This window comes from Hibiscus syriacus, unplaced genomic scaffold, assembly GCF_006381635.1.
Source record: "Hibiscus syriacus cultivar Baekdansim isolate YM2019G1 unplaced genomic scaffold, ASM638163v2 tig00112231_pilon, whole genome shotgun sequence".
Taxonomy (NCBI): domain Eukaryota; kingdom Viridiplantae; phylum Streptophyta; class Magnoliopsida; order Malvales; family Malvaceae; genus Hibiscus; species Hibiscus syriacus.
The window spans coordinates 2,774,045-2,783,316 of NW_024063276.1; the positions used below are offsets into that span (position 1 = coordinate 2,774,045).

The 9,272-nt window shown below is 31.8% G+C and overlaps 1 long non-coding RNA gene across 1 annotated transcript; it reads left to right on the forward strand.

Annotated features, from left to right (window-relative positions):
* The first annotated feature begins 3,265 nt into the window (after positions 1–3,265).
* Positions 3,266–8,787, forward strand: LOC120176292. Its single transcript, XR_005521310.1, has 4 exons — positions 3,266–3,278; positions 3,431–3,435; positions 7,427–7,496; positions 8,541–8,787. It is a non-coding gene; the product is annotated as an uncharacterized LOC120176292 (long non-coding RNA).
* Positions 8,788–9,272: the final 485 nt, after the last annotated feature.

Below are 9,272 nucleotides of genomic sequence, written 5' to 3' on the forward strand. Positions count from 1 at the left end.
TAAACCCATACGCATTCAGGACCAAAATATAATATACGAAAACTTGGAGATCTAATGTATAAATGAAAGGAAATATTAGCATTCAGGACTAAAATCGAATATGCACAAAATACAGAGATAAAAGTATAAACATATAAACTTACGATTAGGGACTAAGATGAATTAAAATGAAAACTAAAATGGCTCAATAAATAGATAACCCATGCATTGGAAACATCACGCCCTAAACCCTAAAACACTATCATTTTACTCTTCTAATATATATAATATATATGGTAAAAACTAAACCCTTATTTCATTTAGCATATTATTTTCTTTCCTTTAAAACAAATCCTCTGCGCCGATATCCTCTGCGCCGATATCCTCTGCGTCGTTATCCTCTTCTTCTTCACTCTTTTTTTTCTTCGACCGAGAGCCACAAAGGCTCGATTCAACGCCGCTCTTGGCTGTAAATCGGCCACGGTTTGGTCCTAGTCTTCCTCTTTTCCTCTCTGACGACAAGATTCAAACGGTGGAATCCACACCTTAAGGTAAGACCGGTTAATCCCTCCCCTCTTCATTCTGTTTTTTTTATTAAAGCACTCGAATGGCTGTTAATGGAAACCGACCCTTCCATTCTTTGAATTCCAGCAACTAAACCAACATACAAACCGTCGTTCATCGGTGACGATAACCTCACCCAAGCATGGTAGATTCCTATGAGGGAACCCGAACGTCTCAGGTAAACAAATCGAACCCCACCCCCTTCGTTCTCTCAATTTTGTATTTCGAATTAAAGAAAGAAAAAAATGCTAGGAAATAAAATAAAATAAAAATTGGCGTATTGGTATTGATTAACTAAAAAAACGAAAAGAGTATCCCTTTTTCCTCTACTATTTGCTTCTGAGATTTGGTTTTGACTAAATGCTTCACTCGATGATGGTTAATGATCTTTTGTTTTTGGTTTTTTATTTTGATTTTCGGTTCTAGGTTGTTAGGATTAATATCTCTCGGTACTGCTTTGGTTTCTAATCTAAGAAAACAACCATGCTTGGTACTTCTGTTAAATTTTTGTAAAATAAAAAAAATTATAAAAAATGAAAAGATGGAATCACACTACCTTCCTTTCGGTTCATTAAAAAATTGAAGGGAGGAATACCCTTAGTTTACATTGCTTTTTCGAATCCCAGAGCAGAAAAGTTCCCTCCTCTGGTTACAACGAAAACCCCCTGTGTTGAATCTGTTTTCCCCCTTCCTGTTTCGTTCGAGACCCTTCTTTTATTGCTCGTTGTTCTCTGTCCTTTTATGTTTGCAAGTCAATAATTTGGTGATGACTTTGATCGATGAAATCTGGTTGTAGCAGGTTGAATCCCGGATTATCCGGGATTTATTTTGTTTTTGAAACGTTTTTTCAATGTAGTGGTTGGCTCATTATTAATGATATTTTGTCCCCTCCCCTTTGCTATTGTGACTTGCATGTTCTTGTCTTGAATGAGGGAATCACTGTGCCCCACGAGCATGACTTTATCATGGTGAGTCATATAGTTGTTTGATATGGTGATTGTGGTGGACCATAGCATTTTCTCCTTGCTTGCAATCATGGATGTTTAGGCTTGGGTTATATTGGGCCTGCAACAAAAATGTAATAATAATATTAATGATATAATAATAATAATAATATATAATTAATATTTATAATAATTTTTAATCTCGGTAAAAATCGAGTGTCTACAAGAAAGAAGCAAAGGAAACTATATCATCCAACCTCAAATCCCTTTCCTAATTTGTTTCAACAGATAGCAAACGAATGATCCCCAATGTTGTGAACAACGAAACTATAATGAAATTCACAGTCCAATAAATTCGGAGAAAGATAGGATGGTTAACAGCTAGAAATCTCTTTTCATGGATGATTAAGATAGCAATCCCCAAATGAGTTATGGCTTGAACTAACCAAAATATGCCATACAATTGTTTCCAAGGCTCCTGGCTAATGCTAGTAAATGCAAAAATGGAGACAATAGTATAACCAAACGCAAACACAACAGTGACAATCAAAGAGAGCTTAAACCATATGGTAGTCCCGAGAAGGGCTCTGATGGGGCTTATGAGAGGCTTGTTTAAGTCAGAGCTGCCAGGCTATTGCCTAAGAATCTAAAGTAAAGCATGTGAACAACCAAAAAGATGAGGGTAAGTAGTAAGAGGAGATCAACAGAAGAGAAGAGAAGTCTGAGGACCTGGGGATAGAAAAATGAATCTCAGCCATTGGAGTATTAAAGGAATGGATGTTTGATTGGAAGGTTGAATCACAGTGCTTGAACATGAAAGAGAAGTAAACCACGTAGTCGATGAAATATTTCACTCGACGTGAAATAATACAAAAATCACCTCCTGAATTCAAACAAACAAGTTCCCTGTAATAAAGCATTGCAAAGGTTAAAAATCTGGAGACGATTACGGTGATAAAGTTAAAATTTTCATTCATTGCTGTGAAAGTACCTTCATGCTAGCTGGTTAGCATTCAAAAATATACTTTAAAATGGAAAAAATACAAAACAAGGCAGAGGTGAAAACAAAAGGGAAATTGGCTTTTTCCCGTTGGTAAAAATATCAAAGTAAATTCTTTTTCTTGGAGAAAAATATTTGGTGAAATAACGTAGCACATAACCCCATTAATGCCAAACATTGATTTTATCCCCAAAAAAGAAGAAACCACATTCAAAGGAAAGAAAAAGACAAAGAACTATTACGGGAAAAGGGTGAAAACCAACCAAAAACACATGAAAAAAACGAAGCAAAGAAGCCGAAGATGATAGAGCCAACCTGGAACTCCGTTTCACGAAGAAGAAGAAAAGATGAAACGAACTTTATCACTGCGAGCTCAACAAATGCCAGAGAGATTGTGCCAGAAAAACTACAAAAAGACATATGGGTAAACGACAACGTTTCACTTGGGAATGTGTTCCATATCTATTCAGGGGCGCAGCTGCCGCTCAAGGATTCTTCACTAAATGCCAGGCAAGAAGAAGACCAACCTTTGCAACTGCAGTCGTCTTGTTCATGAAGTTTGTTCACGGCGACATGGGAACATTACTGGAGTTTCCTCGGAGGGATTTCAATGTCGTTGAAGGGCATATTCAAGGAGTTATTAATAAAATACATTTGAGTTATTAAAATATTAATAAAATAAATTTGAGTTATTAAAATAAGAGCAATTCTATAGTTTAATAATTAAATTAAAGAAATTTAAACTTTAGTGACTAAAATAAGAGTGAGAAGATAGTTGACTGATGAATATTGTAATTTACCTAAAAAAAATTAAAAAACATGTTTTTTAATCTGCCACATGTCATGGTTATAAGGTTCAACGTCACTTTCCGTGACGAAAATGGGTGAATATCTTAATCGAGAATTTTTAAACTTTATGTATGAAACTGAAAATCGAGTATAGTTCATGTATGAATGGGGTAATTAACCCATTTAACTACTCGTTCATCTCTATTTTAAAAAAATAGATACCAAATATATTTTCACTTTTTTAATTTTGAATTAAACTTTTTATTTATATTAACCAAACATATTTTCTAAATTTCAAGAAATTGTAAATGAAAACTATTTTCTAAAAATAAAAAATAAAAAATATTTTCTAGAATCAAACGAACCCTAAATTCTGACAAATTAAAGTAGAAAGCTAAACTTCTCAACTTTTCTAAAGTTTATGGATGAAACCCCTTATTAAAGGGTATTTGTTCAACAATCATAGGAAGAAAGTCATTGATATGTAAAATTCTTATTTTGGCCCTTAATTTATACCCATTTTATCACTTTGGCACTTTAACTTTTTTGTCTCACTTATTCAAAAATAAGTTAATATAAGATTGATCATTGTAGATAGGAGAAATTGATTGTGATGGCTTTTGGTGGTTCACCTCTTCTGAATTGGGCAGAGAGTTGTGATCAATGATTTTGTAAAGGAAACAGGGAATAAATAATCTGAAGAAAATGAGGAACAATGAGATAAGTTCAGAGATAGAGAAAAACGTAGTCATCTCTTTAATTTATATGGTGGTTTCTGTACGAACTCTTAGTACTGGAGTCAGACCTAGGGTGATGATTGTTATTTATAGGTTGACAAGGTGAATAGACCTTGTCACCACCTAATGATGGGATTGATAAAGATTAGGTCAAGAGTATGTAGCTGTTCAGAGGATACGTAACTTTAGAGGTCTTTATAGACGGAGGTGTAATACCCGAATTTTTTCCTATAGCTTAAACTAGGTTGAAGGCCATTGAAGACGAATTTGAAGTCAAGGGCATTAGGGGTGTTGGAAAGTTTTAGTGTCAAAGCGAGCAGTTAAAGGTCAAAATCCATTAAGCTTGTAGAGGTTATCATATTTTAGATCTTTAGGGTTGGGCTTGGAGAGCACAAATATTGATGTTTGGGATCATTAGGTTTTAGATTTTGACAATCATGATTACCATTGATGGTGGTTGAAGTGAAAGGTGAAACTATCGAACATCGTTAGTGATTATTAGTAGGCTCGATCGAAGAAGAAATAAAGAGGAAAAGAGAACTGATGATGTTTTGGTTCATTTGGGAGTCTCCTCGACTTTCTCGCTCGAAGTCTAGCGGGGTTTGGGGAAATAGAATATATAATTTGAAGTTAAAGATAAGAATAATTAATATTTAATAATTTAAGTTAAGAATATAATATATATAATAATTTAAATTAATAATATAGTATATGTAAAAAGTTAAGATAAAAATGAAATATAGTTTTAAAATTTAAGATAATAAAATATATTTTTTAAGTTGTGGTAGGAATAAAATATATTTTATAAGCTAAGATAAGATTAAAATATATTTTTTAACTAAGATAAGAATAACATATATTTAATATGTTAAGAAAAATTAATATATTTTTTAATATTAAGATATGATTTTAAGAAGTGACTCCTAATAGCTATGTGATTTGTGGTTTATGCATAAATGTGCATTTATTGAGCTAATAGAATTAGTGAATAAGCTGAAAAATGCAAATTGGTGAAATCTGCATAGATTTGTGTTCTAAACAGTAAGCTTAGAAAATCACTATAAATTCCATAGAAATGATTAGGGGATGCTTTTTATACCTTTGGATTCATATATCAATATAGTTTTATTTAGAACAAACTAAAAATAATTTTAAAATGTATACAAAAAAAGATATGATTTTTTAATCAGGGATAGGTCAGAAAATAGGGCAACAAATTCTGCTCAAAACATCTTCTGTAAGTCAACTTTGAAAATTTACCATAAATTTTACAAGTGGAACTAGAAGAAGTGCCTTATATGGTTGGATTTTTATTTGAGTCTAGATTCCAATGGTATAAACAAAATAATTTTTAAGTGTGTATATTAATAAAGAATAATATTTCTTTGAAGGTAGTGCAAATTGCCAGAATATGAAATTGTGATAAAAATTGGGATCGAACCAAATTTAAAGTGAAGGATTAAGTTGAAGCTTAGTGAGGCTTAAATTGGCTTATTTATAATTTCAAAGTGAGTGCAAGGCATCCATACATTATACATATATGTTTTATACATCATCGGGTAGGACTTGCGATAATATCTACGTTGGCATGATATTTATGTCATTTATCATATATTTGACATGTTCAAAATATGTCAAAAGTTGAGTATAAAATGCATTGACCACTGATTATTATATATGAAGTTTATTATGAATAAATATATGATGTTATTTCGGGTATGAACTACTCAATTCCAAGTAAGTCATTGAAGGACAAGGTGTAGTTGGCATGCCATAGAGTCCAGCATCTGCATGTTTAATTCAGCACTATAGTGTGCAAGGACACTTTGTGAAAGTTTAATTCAGTACTACAGTGTGCAAGTACACTTAGTACAGTGGTGGGCATGACCTTATATGCAAGTACTTCAGTGCATATATAACTCGAATACTCAGGGTCTTCATAGGTTTACGTTTGGGCTATGTTTATTGGATAATAAATGATAAACATATGAATATGCTTAATATGCTTATGAGCTTAAGGAATAAATGAAAAGTATATTAGTAAGAAATTTTATATCCGGTTTATATTAGATAGTTTTATTTATGATATGTAAAGGAATAGAACTGTCTAGTTGATGCCTAAAAACGAATTTCAAATAGAGTTCAAAATATTATTATATTTTGATTTTATATGAAAATTATTTTACAATAAAAGTTAAGAATAGTAAACTTTTGAAAGAAACAAAATTTTACCAGTTTTCAAATGTAGATTGTCTCCTAATATTTTGTGACATCTTTTACTCATGTTCGGGGTTGGATATGGAAAAAGCGTGTTACAATTTAAGGGATCATTTCATAACTTTTAACGGTTAGTAGACTCAACAAAACAATACCTTATAATCAGAGAACCATTTATGTACTTTACCCTTAAAATATATGTATTTAAACACGATTGAACTCAAAATCATTAAGATATTGTCAATATCATCTGAATTAACACTTAATCGACTAAAAAGGTAAATTTTGGAAAGTGTTTCCAAATACATCAATTGCTTTTGAAAGGATTTCAATGACAAAGCTTAATTATAAAACTGAAATGAAAGTATTTGAATCGACAAAAATGGGGGATATCAATGTCTCGGCCTGCAGGATGCAGGTTGTAAGTATATATTATTGCACATAAAATATTAAATGTTGAATTGACCCCTTGGATGTTTAATGGCATGTTTAAAAGTCATACATATAATACAATATCAGATAATTATAAATTTGATAATTGAACTTTATCATCTCCTGTGTCACTACTTTTACAATCTTTTTAATATCTCACTGAACTTAATACACTAGTTTTTTTAGCCGCTCGGCCATTGAATAGTTAACGTCGTTAAAATGGGCAGTTATTTAGATGCAAAACGACGATGTTTCGTTAATTTTTTTAAAACACCTTCATTTTAAATGCCGTTAATATTTAATGAAGAAGTGACCAAAATAGGAGAGAAAGTAAAACTCAATAAACAAAAAACTCAATGTATTAAATTCAGTGAAGAAATTGAAAAATTTTAAAGTACAGTGAGGAAAATAGGAGAGAAAATCGAGTTCAGTGATGAAATTTGTAGTTTCCCTATAATATCATTTGGTTTCTTTTGGTATGGGTATATATATATATATATATAGGGTTTGGGAAGAAAGGGAAAAAATAAGAGCTTGTTGAAGTTTTCAAGTGAAGCAATGACTGTTGGATTTTGGTCGTCCATGCGCGACACATACTGTATTTTATGCGTAGAGTTCTTGTATGTGTGTATCACGCAAGGCCGGTCTTAATTAACAAGTCATTTTATGTTGAATCGTACACTTCTCTGCGTTATACATATGATATATAAGAGCTACTAACTCATCTGTTAATCCTTTGTCTGCCACGTGACGACCTCTGGAAGGAAGAAGGGGTGTCTAATTGCCATCCGAAGTGGCCAATCGAGAAATATATGTAACATCCCAAAAAACCAGGTTAGTGACTAAATTATAAGATTTTGAAACTTCAGGTCTAATTTCAATTTTTTGAAAGTTCAGATACTTAATTGGAATAGGTTTGTATAGGATTAAATAGCAAATAAGTAAGGAGATAAGGGTATAATGGTCATTTGATAAGAAATTGAATAAAAAAAATTATTTTTTGGTATTTTAAATGGCACATAGAAGGAAAGGAAATTTATCAGAGAAGTCTAGAAGCTATCTTTCTCTTTTCTTCCTTCTTCCTATCTGAGTGTCCTAGTCAAGGTAAGAACATTTCAGCTAATTATTTCTTGAAATTTACGAATGGTTTTGATTATTGGAGTATTAAGAAAGATTATGGAAACTTAAAGGGATGTAGAAACTAAAAGAATTGGAAGTTATAGAGGATTTAACATAAGAGGTTTTTAAGTGAAATTGTGGAAAGGAGTTAGTAAATAGTTTTGAAATGAAATTTGATGTTATATGTTGGATTGAGAAAGCTAAAGTGTTAGAAATGGATTTAAAACATGTTGAATAATTGGTATGATTTTTGGTTCTAAGTGTTCTATGTGAATTTTTTGATTTCAAAGTGTATTAAAGTGTTATAAGTAGTTATGGATAACTGTAGTTAAGTTATATGTTGGAAAGGAGTTCAAAATGAAAGATATAGATAGGTATTGGTAAATTTTCAGGCTAAAATGAGTATATTTTGGGCATGGGTATTGGTAGTGAATGAACAGTATCGATACCATAAGATAAAAGTTAATAAATTCTTCATAGGGCATCGATACCAAAGTGGTAGTATCGGTACCATGGGTATCGATACCAATATATATATGTATCGGTACCATTTTTAGAATGAATTCCATAATCAAGAATAAGTATCAATACTGAAGTATAGTATCGATACCACGATAGAGAATTATTGGTACTGTACATTGAGTACCAACACTAGTCAAATGGAAATAATGAATCAAATGTCTTTTTGAGATTCAGTTTTGATGATTGATTAGTAGTGAATCAAATTATGATATTAATATGGATCGTATATTTGTGTAGATATTGAGCGAAAGAAAAGTTCAGAGAAGTTGACAAAGTGAGATTTACCACGAGAGAGATAAGAGATTGGTGTTGACTAGTGAGACTATAGTGAGTGCATACTATTAGAATATATGTATTACTACACGAAAATTAGACTTGCGAAAAGTGTGTTTCCGACATTTTGAATATATGATTATACGAGTACGAGCATAATTATGATCTTGTATTATGTGAATATGCCATGATTGTATTACATGTTATATGGTATGAGCCTATGTGATATGAGTTACATGACAATGATCCATGTGATTATATGATAATGTTTCATGAGATATGTGATAATAAGTTATGAGATTACATGCCTATGTGACATAAGTTATGTGAACATATGAGAACAAGATATAAGATATGTGACATGATCTACGCGATTACATGAACATGAGATATAAGTTATGTGACATAACCTACGTGATTACTGGTCTATGTGAAATAATAAATAAGAAATAAAAATATATGGTAAAGCCCATAGTATGTTATATGGGAGCTGGGGGTATAATTGACGTGCCAAAAGGCAATGGTTCTACGAGGTCCTTTGAGACATATATGTGGTCCTTCGGGACATTATATATGGCACTCAGTGCAAATTATACGAGTTGTTGTGATATCATTTGTGCACAACCTCAATGCACTCAAATATCTTAAGTTCTCAGAAGTGTAACATAAGCAACTAAAAGACATAACCTAAACAAA